Source organism: Macaca mulatta, chromosome 7, assembly GCF_049350105.2.
Source record: "Macaca mulatta isolate MMU2019108-1 chromosome 7, T2T-MMU8v2.0, whole genome shotgun sequence".
Lineage (NCBI taxonomy): Eukaryota > Metazoa > Chordata > Mammalia > Primates > Cercopithecidae > Macaca > Macaca mulatta.
Window position 1 is genome coordinate 57651660 of NC_133412.1, and position 20417 is coordinate 57672076.

At 43.7% G+C, this 20417-nt stretch overlaps 1 protein-coding gene across 15 annotated transcripts in view; it reads left to right on the forward strand.

Moving 5' to 3' along the window:
• Positions 1 to 20417, forward strand: part of MINAR1 (membrane integral NOTCH2 associated receptor 1) — a 92707-nt gene that overhangs the window by 53626 nt on the left and 18664 nt on the right. The window contains exon 2 of one of the 15 annotated variants that reach the window (XM_077938377.1): positions 1018 to 1372. The exons of 9 other annotated variants lie outside the window; for them this stretch is intronic. The gene's annotated coding sequence lies outside the window, so the exon portion shown is untranslated. Of the gene's footprint in view, positions 1 to 319; positions 580 to 1017; positions 1373 to 17487; positions 17599 to 20417 lie in introns of those variants that run through there. 5 more of the 15 variants (XM_077938381.1, XM_077938374.1, XR_013395191.1 and 2 more) reach the window with 5 other exon arrangements.

The following is a 20417-nucleotide window of genomic DNA, read 5'->3' on the forward strand; positions in this document are numbered from 1 at the left end:
GGTGGCTCACCTGAGGTCGGGAGTTTGAGACCAGCCTGAACAACATGGAGAAACCCTGTCTTTACTAAAAATACAAAAAATTAGCCAGGTGTGGTGGCGCATGCCTCTAATCCCAGGTACTTGGGAGGCTGAGGTAGGAGAATCACTTGAACCTGGGAGGCATAGGTTGCAGTGAGCCGAGATCACGCCATTGCACTCCAGTCTGGGCAACAAGAACAAAGCTCCATCTCAAAACAAAACAAAAAAGTTAAATATGCAAAACAGATTTAAGAGCAAGGGAGGGACATAGCAGCCAGTTCACTCTCAGTGTGGTGTCTGAAGCACCCTTTGGAACCCCTACGGGCTCTTCAGAATTCAGTTTGAGAATCACTGGAAGCTTCTCTCTGCAATATGGCATATTCCCTCTCTGAGTGTTTCCAATGAAATGTTGTGGTCACCTAGCTCAGTGTTATAAATAAATTGTCACGTACCTGTAACTGATCCTCCTGGATGGCTAGTTAAACCCCTACAATGAGAGCTGTGGGAGGACCATAACTTTTTCAGCCCTGGACCTTCTGGGTCTAACACAGCGCCTGGCATGTAAGTAAATGCTTAGTAAATGCTTATTGAATGGATTAAGGAGTGAAGAGGGAGTAAAGTTATTCTGGCAGACCAAAGACTGGTGGATGATACACTGTGGTGGAAATCTTAGGAGAGTAGGGACTTTGATTTGTTTGTTGCTATATCTCTAGTGCCTGGCACAGGCAGATTTTGGCTTATTGTAGGAAGTCCTTCAAAATAATTAAAGTTAATACTGGGAATGGATTGCTCCAAGAGGGGATGGAAACATATATATGGTGGCTATTAATTTTGTTCATAAATATTTTGGCTCTCTCTGCTTCTGGACACATGGTAAGATTGCATTTTCCTGTTAATTTGAAATTAGGTATGGCCATGCGACTTGTTTGGCCAGAAAGTACATGAACCTTTAAGAGTCAGTAGGTGCCTCACCATATTCTCTGTTTTCCTCTGTTTCAGTGGTAGTTAAGTCTCCAGAAAGTGGCTGCTCCTCCCCCAGCCTGGGTCTGTGATTGAGGATGATGTGGAGCAGAGCTTCTTACCATTGATAATAAACAAACGGATTGGTGCTTTAAACCCCTGAAATCTGGGGATTATTTGTTGCTGCAGCGTAACCAAGCATATTGTGACTGAGGCAACATGTAAAGAACTTGAGATCATACTGGCTGCTGATCAGGATAGCAGTGTTATCCGGGAAGGCCAGTCCTTGCTGAGACAGGGCTTCATGCGGATCAGGACCTGTATATGAGCACCACATTGTGGCATGTGGCTGTCATTTTGCCTGGTCGGAGAGCTCATTTGGTGATATACTCAGGTTAGTCTTTTAGAGAAGGAACATGAAAATCAAAAGCCTGATGCACTAGCTATAATATGCTGATTTCATAGTTTAGGAAGAAGCAAGTGAATCTGATAAATGTGTTCAGTGATCGGAGAGAATTATCCATTAAAAGCCAGATAATAAACAGAAGGTGCTTTGTGAGCCAAGAATGAAAGCCAGGGGAGTTAGTGGAATGAATTGAATGACTGTGTCATATGACTGTGACATGCCAACATATCCTTCATTGTCCAAGTTAGAGAACTACTTGCTCAATAGACTCCATGCATATGCATGCATGTCATTTAATACTGTCCTTAAAGCATGATTTATCAAACACAACTGTACGATTTTTCTGATGCTCTGAGCATTGTTCCATGCCCTTAGCCAATGGGAGCTCACATAACAGAGTTTTCTACTGACGTGGCCTGTGAGAACTTCATACTGTGAAAGCTCTTAGCCAGTGAACCCTCCACTGTTCCCAACTTCAGTGTCTTTCTCAATATGTGTCCAATTCCCTGCACCCTTTTTCCTGCCATTTACTTTGTGTCCTAGTGAGCAATTTTGACCTTCAGTAGCTCATGTGATTACCCCATTGATCCCTCTTCGATAACACTGGGATCTTAAGGAGAAAAAGTTTTATTCAGGAAGCTAAACATGCAAGTTTTAGGGTTACTAGTGGAGGCTTCAAGTAACTAACTAAGAAAACAAACAAAGATCAACCAGTCACTAGGAACTGAAAGCTTTAGCATATCCTGGTAGCCTAAAAGACTGAACAGTGGTGAGGAGGCAAACCTTGGGAAACAACAAAAGAAGGCCTGTCTCAGGCATGGAAATTGAAGAAGATGGAGGTCTTTTGGCTACGTGGGTGCAAAATGGGGAGGAGTGAGTAGGTGTGGGTATGAGTGGGTAGTGATTGGGTGTGAGTAGTGGTTGTGTGTGGGTGGGATAGGTAGTGAGTGGATGTGGGTGGGCAATGATTGGGGGTGGATGTGGGTGGATAGTGACTGGGTGTGAACTTGGGTGGAAAGTGAGTGTGGGTATAAGTGGTTGGTGAGTGGGTGTGGGTGGGTAGTGAGTAGGTGTGAGTGGGATAGGTTGTGAGTGGGTATAGGTGTGGATAGGAAATGAGTGTGTGTGTGTGGTGTGGGTGGATAGTGAGTGTGTGGTGTGGGTGTGTGTGGGTAGTGTGTGGGGTGTGGGTGGGGTGAGTACTGTGTCAGGTGTGGGTGTGGGTGGGTAGTGAGTGTGTGGGGTGTGGGTGTGGGTGGGTAGTGAGTGTGTGGGGTGTGAGTGGGGTGGGTAGTGAGTGTGTGGGGTGTGAGTGGGGTGGGGTGGGTAGTGTGTGGGGTGTGGGTGGGGTGGGTAGTGAGTGTGTGGGGTGTGAGTGGGGTGGGTAGTGAGTGTGTGGGGTGTGGGTGGGGTGGGTAGTGTGTGGGGTGTGGGTGTGGGTGGGTAGTGAGTGTGTGGGGTGTGGGTGTGGGTGGGTAGTGAGTGTGTGGGGTGTGGGTGGGGTGGGTAGTGAGTGTGTGGGGTGTGGGTGTGGGTGGGTAGTGAGTGTGTGGGGTGTGGGTGGGGTGGGTAGTGAGTGTGTGGGGTGTGGGTGTGGGTGGGTAGTGAGTGTGTGGGGTGTGGGTGGGGTGGGGTGGGTAGTGTGTGGGGTGTGGGTGGGGTGGGTAGTGAGTGTGTGGGGTGTGGGTGGGGTGGGGTGGGTAGTATGTGGGGTGTGGGTGGGGTGGGTAGTGAGTGTGTGGGGTGTGAGTGGGGTGGGTAGTGAGTGTGTGGGGTGTGGGTGGGGTGGGTAGTGTGTGGGGTGTGGGTGGGGTGGGTAGTGAGTGTGTGGGGTGTGGGTGTGGGTGGGTACTGAGTGTGTGGGGTGTGAGTGGGGTGGGTAGTGAGTGTGTGGGGTGTGGGTGTGGGTGGGTAGTGAGTGTGTGGGGTGTGGGTGGGGCGGGTAGTGAGTGTGTGGGGTGTGGGTGTGGGTGGGTAGTGAGTGTGTGGGGTGTGGGTGGGGCGGGTAGTGAGTGTGTGGGGTGTGGGTGTGGGTGGGTAGTGAGTGTGTGGGGTGTGGGTGGGGTGGGTAGTGAGTGTGTGGGGTGTGGGTGTGGGTGGGTAGTGAGTGTGTGGGGTGTGGGTGGGGCGGGTAGTGAGTGTGTGGGGTGTGGGTGGGGTGGGTAGTGAGTGTGTGGGGTGTGGGTGGGGTGGGTAGTGAGTGTGTGGGGTGTGGGTGTGGGTGGGTAGTGAGTGTGTGGGGTGTGAGTGGGGTGGGGTGGGTAGTATGTGGGGTGTGGGTGGGGTGGGTAGTGAGTGTGTGGGGTGTGAGTGGGGTGGGTAGTGAGTGTGTGGGGTGTGGGTGGGATGGGTAGTGTGTGGGGTGTGGGTGGGGTGGGTAGTGAGTGTGTGGGGTGTGGGTGTGGGTGGGTACTGAGTGTGTGGGGTGTGAGTGGGGTGGGTAGTGAGTGTGTGGGGTGTGGGTGTGGGTGGGTAGTGAGTGTGTGGGGTGTGGGTGGGTAGTGTGTGGAGTGTGGGGTGTGGGTGGGTAGTGTGTGGAGTGTGGGGTGTGGGTAGTGAGTGTGTGGGGTGTGGGTGGGGTGGGTAGTGTGTGGGGTGTGGGTGGGGTGGGTAGTGTGTGGGGTGTGGGTGGGGTGGGTAGTGTGTGGGGTGTGGGTGTGGGTGGGTAGTGAGTGTGTGGGGTGTGGGTGTGGGTGGGTAGTGAGTGTGTGGGGTGTGGGTGGGTAGTGTGTGGGGTGTGGGTGTGGGTGGATAGTGAGTGTGTGGGGTATGAGCAGGGTGGGTAGTGTGTGGGGTGTGGGTGGAGTGGGTAGTGAGTGTGTGGGGTGTGGGTGTGGGTGGGTAGTGTGTGGGGTAGTGTGTGGGGTGGGTAGTGAGTGTGTGGGGTGTGGGTGGGGTAGGTAGTGAGTGTGTAGGTGTGTGGGGGGGGGATAGTGAGTGCGTGGGGTGTGGTTGGGGTAGGCACTGTGTGTGTGTGTGGGTAGTGATTAGATGTGAGTGGGGTAGGCAGTGTGTGTGTGAGTATGTGTGGGTAGTGATGAGATGTGGGTGAAGTAGGCAGTGTGTGTGTGTGTGTGTGGGTAGTGATGAGATGTGGTTGGGGTAGGCAGTATGTGTGGGTGTGTGTGGGTAGTGATGAGATGTGGTTGGGGTAGGCAGTATGTGTGGGTGTGTGTGGGTAGTGATGAGATGTGGTTGGGGTAGGCAGTATGTGTGGGTGTGTGTGGGTAGTGATGAGATGTGGTTGGGGTAGGCCGTGTGTGTGTGTGTAAGTAGTGATGAGATGTGGCTGGGGTAGGCAGTGTGTGTGGGGGTGTGTGTGGGTAGTGATGAGATGTGGTTGGGGTATTGTGGTAGGCAGTGTGTGTTGTGGGGGTAGTGATGAGATGTGGTTGGGGTAGGCAGTGTGTGTGTGTGTGAGTATGTGTGGATAGTGATTAGATGTGGGTGGAGTAGGCCATGACTATGTTGGATATGGTGGCAGTCAGTGAGGGAATGTTCTCTGTGTTGTGTGGGACTGAGACGTGGGTAGGTAGTGTTGGATGTGGATTAAGGTAGGTAGTCTGTGGGCTGGGTGGTTGGCTGTCGGCTCTCGCTGTTTGTGCCAATGCCCTGGGAACGCTGCCTGCCCTGTGCTATGACAGATGGTTTACTGGTGCTCCCCTTCCTCTAGCCTGTTGCCCTTGCAGGTATGGCCAGGGTCTCATTTATAGTTTTGTCCTGGTGAGGAGCACAGTGTCTGGCTCAGGTTGGGTGTTCCCTAGAGCTACTGGGTGAAAGAAGGAAAGAACAAGGTGATTCCGAAAATGCTCAGCAGGGATGGGAGAGGCCTGACTCTGTAGTCACAGCAGGAAGGAGAAAGTATTCGATTATTTAGTCTTCCATAACCTCAGCCTGAGTCAACAGTATAGTATGGCCATCAAAAAGACCCTTAGCTGAAATAATGGTGTCTAGAAAGAGGAATGGGACTCCTGTACTTTTCTGCACTTTAAGAGAAGGAGACACAATGTGAGAAGTGCATGAGCCAATTGGAAATTATTTAAAGAACCATGGATCATTAGCCCCAAGGTGTGTCTAGTCCAGAATTTCCCAGCAGCCATCAGTGCATCCACTATACCAGAACCTCTAGGGGACCTTATAAATGCATATTTCCAGGCCTCATCTGCTGAGTCAGAATCTCTGGGGTGAGGCCAGAGACTTGGTTTATCCCCCACATTTTACAAAGCTGTTGGGAGTTTCCCGCATAAGGAGAAGATCTGGGGTTTGACTTGATTTTCTGAGTCAGAGACTGCACCTGGTAGCCTCCTCTCCATCAGCCCAAAAGATGCAGGGAGCTGCAGCCAGGTCCTGAAGCAAATGGGAGAAATGGGATGTAAGACCCATCCTTAAATACTCGAAAAACTGCCCTTCGAAAGGAGATTTGGCTTCTGCATGTCCTTGGGGCAGGATGAGGACCAGTGGGTGCAACTGTGGAAGAGGCTGCCTTGGGAAATTGTGTGTGTTCCCTGTCTTAGTAGCCATCATGCCCAGACAGGCAAGAGCAAAGGCCCTGGGCTGGAAGCAGGACTGGCATGTTTGGTTGGCCATAAAAGTACTTTATAAAATCTGCTCTTGCTGTTCCCTCAGCCTGGGCTTTGCCTCCCCCTTACCCCACTCCTCCCCACCACCCAGGCAGGCACATGGTTTGCTCCATTGCCTCCTTCAGGACCTCATTCAAAGGCATCTTTCCCCCAAGCCTCCTCTGACCATCTTGTTTACATTTGTAATACCTCCCCTTGTTCTCCCCTTTGCTACTTTTCTCCATAGCACTTCCTACCATCTAATACACTATAAATTTTACTTTTCTGTTTTGCTTATTGTCTGTCTCCCCCACTAGATTATAAGCTCATGAGGGCAGGGTTTTTTTTTTTATTGTCTGCTTATACCCTGCTGTATTGCCACCAGCTAAGACAGTGCCTGACACATGCCAGTTACAAAAGAAACATTTCTGAATGAATAATATGGATGCCTCATTTGACCTTGTTAGTAATCCCAGGAGGAGGAATTGATATCTTCCTTTTATAGATAAGAAAACCAAAGATTAGAGATGATAATTTACTTCCTCAAATTCCCCTTGCCAGGATTTGCTTGCAAATCCTTTCTTCTTTATTTCTTATTATAAAATCACATATTTAGAACATTTAAGTAAAAGTAAAACAGCCCTGAAATGAAAGGAAAACCACGCAGAGACAATTATGATTAACATTTTAGTATTAATATATACAAAGGGTGAGTGTATGTAGAAAATGTCATAATACAACCCACCATTTAGTGGTATACTCTTTCACTTAAGAATACATCATTAAAAATTAAACATGCCAATAAATGTATTTCTGCACCGTGACTTACTAATGGCTACATGGTATTCTATCATACAGATGCACTACAATTTATAGAACCCATTGTTGGCTACAAAGATTATTGCTAATTTTTTCTTATTTTAAGCAACATTAAAGAGAATATATTCATCAACTTTGTTTACATATATCTGATTATTTTCTTTAGATAAATACTTAGAAGTGTGGAGTTGCTTCATTTAAAGGGTATGCGTATTTTTCAAGTTTTATTGTTGATTACTTCCTATAAGTCATATAGTTCTCCAGCAATACATGGGAGTGCCTATTTTCCCGCATTCTCCCCAACAGTGTTATACTGATTATAGATACCATAACAAATATATTATACACTGGTTATAAATAATATCAAAAACCCTTAATAATAGTCAAAACCCTTAGTCTTTAGTACTTTTCCACTTAGAAAGAAAACATTTTTATTTTCTTTAGATTTATAAATAATTAAGTGGTCAAACAAATTGCTGTTTTACTTTGCTTTATTTATTATGATGTTGCATTTTTTCTTTGCCTTCCTTTCTTTGTAAATTAACCGTTTTTTTCTTTGAGTCGTTCATTATTTCTTATTCATTTTTAAGAGCTTTCAATGAGATGCAAGAATTTTCTGCATTCTGTTTTTTCAAGTTTAACTTTTTTTTTTTTTAACTGTTTATGTTTTTTATGTTTACTGACATGGTAAGCAATTTTTATCCATCCAACCCTATCACTCTTCCTCTTAATTATTTCAACTTTTGGGATCTTGTGTGGAAAACCCTTTCACAAATTATCTAAATATTGACTCAGATTTTCTACTTTATATTTAATCTGTAATTTACTTTTGTAAATGGCAAGAAGTGGGGCTAACTTTTTACCAGTTGATTAACCAATCATTCCAGTAGTATTTAACTAATAAAGTAACACATTTATGTTCATTGAATAAACCATTATTTTCTCATGGAGTTGAAAGGCCACCTCTATAATATATTGACTGTTTATCTATATTTGGGTCTGCTTCTTGTCTTTCTATTCCGTTCCATTGATTTATCTGTCAAACTATGATAATAGGAGCTTTGTAGTAAGTTTTCATATTTGGCTATCCAAATAGATTTTTATTTTGACCAGAATTCTTAGATAATTAACTTAAAGCAAATAATTACGTAGTGTTACCTTTAACATGCATGGCCTTGTCCCATAAAAATGAAAAAAAAAAATTCCAACAAAACATAAACAATTGCAAAAAACTGCCTTGTGAATTTTCTTTGTGGTTACTGCCCATTTAGAGCCTTACTTATATAAATTTTCTTTTAGCTCTCTTTTTGGCAGGTCTTGGTAAAAGCAGATAAGTTGGAACTTGTTTATCTGGTGTTTTTACCTTATTTTAAAATTAGTACTTGTTTTAAAAAATTAAGAAAAGTACATAAAATAACGCAGTAGACATTCCATATACCAATGAAATTAAATGAATGTTAATGTTTTGTTATTTTTGCTTCAGTGTTTGTTTTTTGTCTTTAAAGAAAAGAATATGATATAGTCCAAGTCCCAGCTGCCACTCCCCACAGCTTTTGTTTTAATCACCTGCTACTTTTGTTTTAATCACCTGCTACTTCCCGCATTGGTGAGAGAGGATTTCTACTCTAAGGTTTCTACTCTAAGGAGATTTCTACCGAACACTTGACACTAACACTGAGCAGATGAGATGAACAGTGATTTATTAATTGCCTGTACTCACAGGAGGGCAGGGGGAGGACACCACAGGCCACACAGGGCCACACAGGGGGCTGCACTTAGGAACAGAGGGAACAAGCAGGAGCTGTGGGAGGCAGCCTTTGCTTTATCAAAATGGTGAGGTGACCCCTGATTCCCACAAGAGGATGTGATTGATTTGTTTGAATATTTCTGAGGGCTAGCAGGGAAGCAGAAGCTGCCACTTGGGGTAGGTAGAATCTGTGCCTGGTCCCTTGATAAGAAGAGTGGTTTGGCTAGGGTACCTTATCTGCAGAAGTAGAGAAACTTGCAGTTTGGCCATTCAAGGTCCTCCTGGTTTCACCAGGTGACAGGGCAGCACATCATATTGGGCCTTAAATATAGGCCCTACACCACATCTTTCCTGCCCCTCCCAGAAACCACTATCCCAAACCTGGTATATTTCATTTCCATATAGATTTTTGCATTCTCCTTTTTATGTATACATCCCTAAACAATCTATTTGAGGGTTTTTTTTCCAATTACATCAATGATATGATAGATCCATTCGCAACTTTTTCCATGCTTTCTTAAGTTTTTGAGGTTTATCTTCAAATTTATTGTAAGTAAATTCATTAATATTAGCTGTTGTATAATATAAACTATGTGGATAAACTAATTTATTCCCCCACATTATTTTACTATTCAAAAGTGTTTGATAACAGTTTTGCCTCCTTGTGAACCTATGTGCATGTTTATCTAGGGTAAATACCTCAAGGTGGATCTGGGGGCAATAGTTTTTGATTATCTTGAGCTTCATCTATATTGCCAAATTGCCCTCTAAAGTGGTTCTCCCATTATTCATCCCCACCAGTAGCATATGAAAACTGTTTGCCTGCATATTCAGCAATCCTTGGTGTTATATTAAATAAAACTTCCAAAAAATTGTCTATTGAATTTGTGGCTTTATCCCTGTTTTCACCCCTAATTTTGTGAAGTACTGTATAATGTGATGTGTAGCGTGAGCTCTAGACCTAGGGTGTATAGTTCAGGCCCTGGTTCACACATGTCTTAGGCTGTGTGGCCTTTGACAAGCTACTGACCTGCTCTATGCTGGAGAAAATTCAGCCATAAAATTAGGATCATATTAGTTCCGATTTTGTAAGGTGATTTTGAGGATTAAATAAGTTAATCATTATAAAGTGTTTAGAAACTTTCTGGCACATAGTTAAGTTCTCCATAAATGTTACCTATGATAATGTTGTTCCATTATTTATTCATGTCTCTTTTCTTTATTTCTTTATCATTCTTGCCAGAGATTTCCAATTTTATTTATTTATTTCCAATTTGTAAAGAGATTATAATTTTATTTATTTCCAATAATTTCAAAGAAATCATTTAGGTTTTGTTGATGGTAACGTTTATTTGTTTTCTACTTCACTAATTTTTCTCATAACATTAGTTGCTTCTTCTGTTTTCCTTTGTATTTACTATACTGATTTTTTTTCCTGCTTCTAGAGCAGGATGCTTAGCTCATTGATTTTCAACCTTTTATTCCAATATTTGTATTTATGACTGTAAACTTTCCTCTAATGATAGCTTTAGCTATAGTTTACAGTTTTGATATGTCATATTTTCATTACATTTCATTACAACCATATTCTAATTTTTACTATGATTAATTTTTTGACCTATGGATTATTGAGACCTGTATGTTTAAATTTCCATGTGTTTAGGTGATATCTTTGGGTATACATTGGTTTATTTTATTACTTTATAGTAAAAAAAATTCACTGCAGGATATAAATTCATTTTTTAAAAATTTGCATCATAATACGTGGCCAGCATTACTTGAAAAGAATGTGTATTCTTGGGTCCAGGTTCTCTATCTGTATAGATCAAGTTTGTTAATTGTGTTGTTTTAGTATTTTTCTATCAAACGTATTATTTTCTTTGATCACTCAGTTTCTTGAGAGATATGTTAAAATCTCTGTACATTATTGTGAGTTTCATATGTTTCCTAGAAATTTTGTTAATTTTTGCTTCATGTATTTTTAAGGATATGTTTATTGGGTGTCCATATGTTCAGGATTATTTTCCTGGTGAGTTGTCTTTATTTATCATTTTTATAATAATTATTTGTTTCTCTTATAACGTTTTTTAACCTTAATATCTTTCTTATTTATGTTAATATAATAATAATAATGTTATAGCTTACACTTACAGAGTGCTTATTGTATGTAAGGGACTATTACATAAAACAAATCATGTAAAGCAGATACTATTATCATCCCCATTTTGCAGATAAGGAAACTAAAGTACAGAGAGACCTATAATGTGCCCCAGGGTAAAAAGTGCTCCAACTAATAACTAATAAATCACATAGCTTATAAATAGAAGAACTTGTATTTAAATTTGGGCAATTTGGCTCCAGAGTTTAGAATCTTTAACTGTGATGCCATTCTGCCTGTAACAAACACTAACAATATTCTGATTTAGTTTTGATTGATAAATCTTATTTCATCGTTATACTTTCAATCTTTCTGTGACAGTAATTTTTTTTTTTTTTTTTTTTTTTTTAAGACAGAGTTTTGCTCTTGTTGCCCAGGCTGGAGTGCAATGGCATGATCTCGGCTCACTGCAACCTCTGCCTCCCAGGTTCAAGCAGTTCTCCTGCCTCAGCCTCCTAAGTAGCTGGGATTACAGGCATGCGCCACCATCCCTAGCTAATTTTGTATTTTTTGCTAGAGACGGGGTTTCTCCATGTTGGTCAGGCTGGTCTCGAAATCCCAACCTCAGGTGATCCACCCACCTCGGCCTCCCAAAGTGCTGGGATTACAGGCGTGAGCCACTGCACCTGGCCTGTGACAGTATTTTTAGGTATATCTCCTATAGGTAGTCTTTGACTGCATTTTACTTTAATTTTTAAAAATCCAGCTTGAGAGTCATAGTCTTTTAACTGGTAAGTTTAAGCTATTTACATTTATTATAATATGATGTATTTTGAAATATTTCTGTCATTTTATTTGTGATATTAATTAGTTATACTTTGCTTCTTTATTTATCTTATTTCCTACCTTATCTTAATTGACTGGGTTTTATTTGTTCCCTTGTTTTTTCTACACTGGTTTAAAAGTCCTGCATTAATTTGTACAAATCCTTCCTGCTCTTTTAATAATTACTCATAATTTTTTTTTTTTTTTTTTGAGACGGAGTCTCGCTCTGCCGCCCAGGCTGGAGGCAGTGGCCGGATCTCAGCTCACTGCAAGCTCCGCCTCCCGGGTTCACGCCATTCTCCTGCCTCAGCCTCCCAGGTAGCTGGGACTACAGGCGCCCGCCACCGCGCCCGGCTAGTTTTTTGTATTTTTTAGTAGAGACGGGGTTTCACCGTGTTAGCCAAGATGGTCTCAATCTCCTGACCTCGTGATCTTCCCGTCTCGGCCTCCCAAAGTGCTGGGATTACAGGCTTGAGCCACTGCGCCCGGCCTCATAATTTTTTTTCTAACATGCATATTTGACTTAACATTTAAATTTATTTAATATCTCTTTCCTCTTCCAGATAATATAATACTTTAAAAGTTTTAATTCTGATCACTCCCTCTCCCATTAAATTATTAACATAGTTTCATAGAGTTGATACATGATTAGAATTAACTATATGTTTATCATCTTATTTCCTCTGGATTCACTTTCTTTCCCTCTGAAGGAGCTTCTTTATAGTTTTTACAATAAGGAATATGAGTTATAAACTCTGAAACTATTTCTTTACTTCTGAATAATAGTTTACATGGTGATAAAATTATGATCTGTATATTATTTTTCTTTGGTATTTTAATGATTTTATTTCTATTTTTTAGTCTACAATTGTATTCTTAAAAATCTGCTTTTAAGTTTATTCTTTTTTAGGTAATTCAATTCTTTAGGCAAGTGTTTCTTTTCATTTCTGGTATTCTTTAGTTTCAATATGATGTGTTTAGGTATCTAAGGGTGAATTCATTACTTATATGTCGTATTTAGTATTTATATCACTTCTTGAGTTAGAAGATTCATGCTTCTAATTCTGGAACATTCTTATATATTATCACTTTTATCATCTTTCTGCCATTCTCTTTTCTCTCTCCTAGAATTCCAAATGAATATTTGCTGAAACTTATCCTTCTATGCTCATTTCTCTTAAGCTTGATTTAATGGTTTTTGTTGTTGTTGTCATTGTTGCTGTTTTGGTTTTTGAGACAGTCTCACTCTGTCACTCAGGCTAGAGTGTGGTGATGCAATCTCAGCTCACTACAACCTCTGTCTCCTGGGTTCAAGAGATTCTCATGCTTCAGCCTCCCGAGTAGCTGGGATTACAGGTGCATGCCACCATGCCCAGCTAACTTTTTGTATTTTTAGTAGAGACAGGGTTTCACCATGTTGGCCAGGCTGGTCTTGAACTACTGACCTCAAAGGATCCACCTACCTCTGCCTCCCAAAGCTCTGGGATTACAGGTGTGAGCCACCAGGCCCAGCTGGTTTCATGTCTTTTATCTTTGTGTCTCTTTGTGCTGCATTCAGCTAAATTCCCTTAGACCTATCTTCCAGTTCATAGACTTTCTCTTCATTTAGATCTAATATGCTATTTAATGGCTATTTAATGCCATTATGTTTTGTACTTTAATGATTCTTTTTCTAGAAGTATGACTTAGTTTTTTTCCAGATCTGTATGTTCTTTTTCCATAGTGTCTTCTTTTATTTGGATTTTCTATTAATTTTAAGCCTTTACTTATTTTAAGTGTATTTCTATCTTCTTTAAGATTGTGGATTCATTTTATTAAGTTCTTGAAGTTCTAATCCTGCTGGTGATTTTGTGTCTGCTGATTCTTACTCATTGAGTAGTATTTTCTCTTGTGTGTTGTAATTTTTAAAAATATAATTCAACCTTAGTGTGGATTCCTTTTTCTGTGGTGCCCCTATGTACCTTTGATTGTCTTGAGTACTTTCACTCTTGTTTCTGCTTGCACCCGTGGACATTATCAGCATGGAACTGATTTTTTACATTAATTTCTTAGCTCAAGAGTTCTTGCACACTGTGATAACATACATTTGGGCCCCCAAATATTTAAGACATTGGCCTTGTTTTCCATTTCAAAGGGTTAATTTTTTTCTTTATTTAATCCAGACCCCAGGCAGAGGCTGACAAGTGTCCTTGTTTACTGTGCACCAGATTTTTTTTCATCCTTTGACATAAAGCTAGAGAATAGTCCTTCAAGGGTCCCAGCTTTATGCAGACATCTGTGTTTCTACTCTCCATCTCATGGAAGGCCTATCCTACTCTACCTTAGAAGGACATCCCCTTTACTCTTACGGCAGCCACAGTGCCAGCTCTCCTGTCTACCTCTGTGATTTTCAATCTCTTCTCTATTTCTGGAATCTGGGCATTTAGCTTGCTCTCGCAAGTTTAGTTATGCACGTTAAGAAAAAAAATTGCATTTTATCCAGCATTTCGAGGTGTTCATAATGGGAGTTTTTCATATTCTCTAAGCTTACTTTCTTGCCAGATCTGGAAATTGCTTCATAATCACTTGACTTCTTAATCAAGGGCTTTGCACTAGGGTTGAGCTCTGCAGGTATACGTCTTGAGAAACAGAAGTATAACCCCTTCCCAACTCCTTGCTGCCCTCTTTAGCAAATTTTTTGTGGAAGACGGCTATCTCTGGGAGAGAAAGTGTTCCCCCTTAAGTTTGAAATTTTATTAGAGGTGACACAAACAATGTAGAAATTCTTAAACACAAATTTTAGATTCCTAAATTGATACCTTCTTTTGATAGCTTCACCAAATCACAGTAGCAACCACCATCCTAAAATAAAAACAAGACAAAATTCAAAACAAGCAGGCCAACAACACCAAGGCAGGAATTACATGAATACTGAAGATGAATTCTCTTGCAGTGGGCTTTTCGTGAGCGTGAAATGAGAACATTGTGGCTATTATATCTCTGCCATTTTTTTCAGTTTTTGAAAGATCAATGTATTTTGGTGTACTGGAAAGGTTTAATAAGAATACTTTATAACTGGCCGGGCGCGGTGGCTCAAGCCTGTAATCCCAGCACTTTGGGAGGCCGAGACGGGCGGATCACGAGGTCAGGAGATCGAGACCATCCTGGCTAACAAGGTGAAACCCCGTCTCTACTAAAAAATACAAAAAAATTAGCCGGGCGAGGTGGCGGGCGCCTGTAGTCCTAGCTACTCGGGAGGCTGAGGCAGGAGAATGGCCTGAACCCAGGAGGCGGAGCTTGCAGTGAGCTGAGATCCGGCCACTGCACTCCAACCTGGGCGACAGAGCAAGACTCCATCTCAAAAAAAAAAAAAAAAAAAAAAAAAAAAAAAAAAAAAAAGAATACTTTATAACTGGGTTTTGCTAATCCAGTTCAAGGTATATGTCATTCATTTGGGGGTTGTTGGTAGCAGAAGGGAAGATTAAATTTCTAAGGGAGTTGGCGGAAATGAAATTCAGAGAGCTTGTCTTTTGTCCAAAGATTCACGCAGCAATACTACAAACTATATCCCTAAATCATCTCTCTCTCTTTTTGCTCTGCTTTGATTAACATTAGATGCCAAGAGTGTGAGCAGTTGAATATGCGTAAGATTGTGAAAGGGTGGGTATTCATTTTAGCTCGGTAGACTGGACAGCAATAACATTTATCATGTCCGGAATGTGGCATGAGAAATGAACAAGGCGCCATAGGGTAATGGGAAGAAAAATCAGGCATCTGGTTCTGGCCTTTCCCAAAGCTACAGACTATTGTAGCTTTCTATTTCTAGTGGAAATACCCATGGGTTAGGAATTAGAGGAGCTTGGAGTTCTTCCCCTCGCTGTGTATGGGTAGGAGGTTTTGAAAGGGGCTAAGACAATGCGGATCCCCATCAGTGTATTCTGTAGGTTGCAGTGCTCATCTTAACCGCAGGCTTGCTCTGCTCTAACACCCACTTTGTCAGTTCCCAGCTCTTATTTACTACAGAATTGAGTTCAGACTCCCAGCCCAGAGTTTAGTGTACTGCCCTATCTTAGTATGTTTGTGCTGCTATAACAGAATACATGAGACTAGGTAATTTATAAGGAACATAAATTTAATTCTCATGGTTCTGGAGGCTGGGAAGTCCAAGATCTAGGTGCCAGTTTCTGATGTATCTGGTGAGGGCATTTTTGCTGCATCTTCACATAGCAGAAGGGCAAGTTAGCAGAGTGCTGCACAAAGCCTCATTTTATAAGGGCATGAATCCCATTCACGAGGGAGGAGTCCTTATGACCTAATCACAATCACCTGGGATGGTTTTAAAACATATTGAGACCTGGCCTCCCCCACCTTAGACCAATTAAATCAGAATTCCTGGGAGGGGGTCTTAAAGCTCCCACTTCTTGAAACTATCACATTGGCAACACCTGAATCTTAAAGGGACACAATCAAACCATAGCACTCCCTATCTAAATTCTAACTGTTTGTCCAGCTCCACCTCCTTCTCTCCATCCCTACCAGACACACAGACTCTTCCCTGCTGCCCTGTACCTTCATGCCTTTTGCCCTCTGCCTGGAGTACCTAATCTGTCCCTTTCCTCCAGACCATCAAACACTCTCCTCCTCTTTAGTCTTTGTGGCCGTTGCCGATGGCACCTTCCCTGTGAAGCCAGCTTTACCTTTTCCCCATGGCTGGGATTCATCTCCCCCTTAATCGGGTTCCCAGCTCCATGTTTATGCTCCTCTGGCACTTGACAGTCAAAACTGGCATTTTTGCAGACATTTATGAAAACAGTCTAGATGTCAGGAACCCTGGGTGCTGGGGACAGTTCTGCCACTAGCTCTACATGTGCCTTTGAAAAGTCATGTTACTCTCTGGACCCCAGTTTTCTTGACCATAAAATGAAGGGTTAGGCTGTAGTTCACTGTGGTCCCATCCAGCCCTCTCTAAAGAGTGTTTTCTTCCCAGGGACTGTGGGCTCTATTGGGCAGCACCTTTACCTTTCCTGGCTGTGCCTAGCCCAGTCTCATGCACATACTGGGTGCTCAGAAACAAGTTTTAGCGGGGCTAGACACCTACAGAATCTTCAAGGACACATGAGGCAGATGCACAAAGTGAGAGCCACATAGTGAGGAGGGTGTGCCATGGTTTGGATTGGCGGGTGACGAGAGCACCCCCATTTATTCTGAGTGAGCAATTTCAACCTCTGGCTTTCAGAACTTTTTCATGGAATCAGTTTATGAACTGTCTTCCTATTTTTAAAAAAAAGCTGAATAATGAACCCCACAGCCAATTTGTTATTCCCCTCTGAGGTTGTGTGCAGCCTAGACAGAGGCAGTAAATCGTCGGTCTACTGAAGGTCCATGGGAACGTGTGGTTGAGGATGAAGCTTTCTATAACGAGAAACTAAAAGTCTTTAAGTGAGTTGAAAATGTAAAACTTGAGAGGCCAGAATCCTGCTTTAGGCAGGCGTCTCTTGCTCTTTGTACAGAATGGAGTCATTTTTCAAAAATACTCCTTTTTTATAACCTGCGGAGGGTGCTGTGAGGCATAAAGCCACTGAGACTGCTAGTATTCCCATCGCTACAGCTGTTCCATGAGTGACAGCTGTTATTTGTTGAATGGCTATCACATGGGAGGCTCTTTATTATTAAGTGCTTTACATATGCTTGTTAATTAAACCCATTGTTACAGATGAAAAAAGTGAGGTAGCGTGTGGGAGCTGTAAGTAACCTATCCAACGTCACATAGTGGGCAGGACTGGAGTCTGAGCCCAGGTCTGTGGGCCCCTGTCACTCCTCTCTACCATTAGGCTTCAATGCCTTTCACAAACCTCATCCCTCCGACTTACTAAATAAATGGGTCTTCTCGGTCCCAAAATCTGGAGGCCCATGGTTCAGAAATTTGGGGTGGCTTTTAAAACTCCTAAAGACCTGGACCCCTCTCAGGAATTCTGATTTAACTGGTCTAGGGTAGGGGAGTTCGGGTCTCAATATGTTTCAAAACCATCCCAGGTGAATCTTACCTGGTTGAAAACTCCTGGGTGATAAGCGCTTTAGCCAAGGCACAGGCGGAAGGCTGTGGAGCACCACGGAGGGAACAGCTAGAGGAGACTCTGGGACCTGGCGAGGGACTGGGGCAGAAGGGCTGTCACAGGAGCCGGCGTGGGTGAGCAGGACTGCGGGGAGATGTGGGCAGCCCAGGCAGCAGGCCTCCAAGTAGACGGGTCTGCGTGAGACACAGGGGAGGGGAGGCCTGGACTGCGGTGTTGGCTTGGGCAGTCAGTTGGACCCGATGGGGGCCTGATGTGCTGCAGGCAATCCCCAGTCTGGTCTCATGATTTTCGGATCTCTGCTGCTCACCGGCTCCTCCTGCCAGCTTCCCTGCCGCGCTGGGCGTGGCTGTTCCTGGTCAAGGAGCTCTGAAGCCAGGTGGCGGAGCTCTTCCCCCGGGGATGGGGTGACAGGGTGCTGCAGTGGCTGTGTTTGCAGATCTTGTCGGCAGGCAATGTGCGGCATCATGGGGGTCAGCTTCCCAAACGCCAGAGAGGGTGGATTTGTTCACTGCTTAATCCCCAAAATATGCATGTGGAGATGTGCTGGGATCTTAAGAAAGTTTAAACCCTGAGGACAGAGCTAAGAGACACCTAGGAGAGAAAAGGTGTGGGGATTGTGAGTGAGCCTGTGTGTGGGTGTATACGTGTTTGTGAATGTGTGTGTGCAGAGGTGTGAATGTGTTTGTGGATGTGTGGGAGCTTGAGTACTTGTGTGAATTATGTATACACACGGGTATGTGGAAGTGCGACAGTGTGCATGCGGGTGTGTATGAGTGTAGGTCTGTGTGAGTGTATGCCTGAGTGTATGAATGTGTGGTTGTATGTGTATGAGTGTGTGTGTGTAGGTCTCTGTGAGTGTGAAGCTGTGTGAGTGGGAAGCTGTGCAAGTGTCTGGATGTGTGTGAGTGTATGACTGAAGCTGTGATGAGTGTGTCTGGGTATGTGTATGTCTCTGAGTCTGCATGACTGAAGCTGTGCAAGTGTGAAGCTATGTGAGTGTGTGGGTGAGTCTGTGAGTGTGTGTGGGTGTGAGTCTGGGTGTGAAGCTATATGAGTGTATGGGTGAGTCTATGTGTGTGGGTGTGTGTCTGGGTGAGTCTATGAGTGTGTGGGTGTGAGTCTGAGTGTGTGTATCTGGGTGTGAGTGGGTCTGTGAGTGTGTATGGGTGAGTCTGTATGGGTGAGTCTGTGTGTATGTGGGTGTGTGTGAGTCTGTGTGTGGGTGTGAGTCTGTGTGTATCTGGGTGTGAGTGGGTGAGTCTGTGAGTGTGTATGGGTGAGTCTATGAGTGTGTATGTGGGTGTGTGTGACAGTCTGGGTGAGTGTGTGTGAGTGTATGTGGGTGTGTGGGTGAGTCTGTGAGTGGCTGTGGGTGTGAGTGGGTGTCTGAGTGTGTGTGTGAGTGGGTGTGAGTGTGTGTGGGTGTGTGTGTCTGGGTGAGTCTGTGTGTGGGTGTGTGTGGGTGTCTGGGTGAGTCTGTGGGTGTATGTGGGTGTGGGTGTGAGGCTGGGTGAGTCTGTGTGTGGGTGTGAGTGTGTGGGTGAGTCTGAGTGTGAGTGTGTGTGGGTGAGTCTGTGAAGCTGTGTGGGTGTGAGTGTGTGTCTAGGTGAGTCTGAGTGAAGTTCTGTGAGTGTGAAGCTGTGAATGTGTCTGCATGTGAGTGTATGGGTGAGTCTGTGTGAGTGTGAAGCTATGTGAGTGCGTGTAGGTGTATCTGGGTGAATCTGAGTGAAGCTATGTGAATGTGTCTGCGTGTGAGTGTATGGGTGAATCTGTGTAAGTGTGAAGCTGTGTGTGTGGGGGGGGGTGCATGCACATATGTCCCAAGGCAGTTTTGCTCAGCCCCCAGAGATTCCGGACGGCTATTTCTGCCTTGCTCTTTGACCAGATCCGGCTTCAGACTGTGATGCGCTCTCAGTGGAGTTTCTCTAGCCTCCTTTTCCTCATTTCTCTTGAATAACTGGGGAATGTCCGTGCCCCCCTCTCTGAGCTGTTGCTTAAAATCATGTAAGGCCTCAGCACATAGTAGGTGGTCAGTCCACGGTGGCTCCTCCACCCCTCATTCACCTCTGTCAGTAGGCGGTGGATGTTTGTCCTCCTGGCATGCGATTGAGCCTAGTGCCCCTTCAATAGCGTCAGAAGACCTGGGTTGGAGTCCACTTGGGCCCCTAACCCAATACTGAACCCCCAGCAACTCATATCACCTCTCTGGATTATACAGTTACTTCCTCTCTGAGTTCCTCAGTTTCCTTATCTGTAACATGCGGGTGCTCTTCCTACCCTACACAGTTGTTTGTGTGGTCAAATAAGGCAGATTGCTCAGGGCTTCATGCTGGAGGTTGGATCCTGTTCCACTGCTAAGAGCCTGGAAACCGATTTTTCAATCCATCTCTCCTCTTGCTCTTCTTCCTCTCTGGTTCTCCTTGGTGCATTGTAGGAAATCTGGGTGCAGTTTCTCTATGATAACTGATCATCACATGCACCTGTGCTGCACGCATGTCCATGCACCTGTTTCCATCCACAGACCTCCTAATTTCAGTTTTGATAAAATATAACTCAGGCTTACCATATTTGTACTTCTTTTATTCACTTCAGGAGACACTGGGCCTTGGTTTTCCAAATAGGGTTTTTGACCTGGGATTAAGACTTCCTTTGCCATGCAAAGTAGGATAGAAAGTTGAGAAATCTTCCCAGAGAAGCAAAGTGTTGGGTTTTCCTGGGAGGTGCATGGTAGGACACACATGAGATTAGCTTAGCCTGTAGTCCCAGCTACTCGGGAGGCTGAGGCAGGAGAATGGCATAAACCCAGGAGGCGGAGCTTGCAGTGAGCTGAGATCTGGCCACTGCACTCCAGCCTGGGTGGCAGAGCGAGACTCCGTCTCAAAAAAAAAAAAAAAAAAAAAAAAAAAAAGAAGTCCTGAAAGTGCTTCGT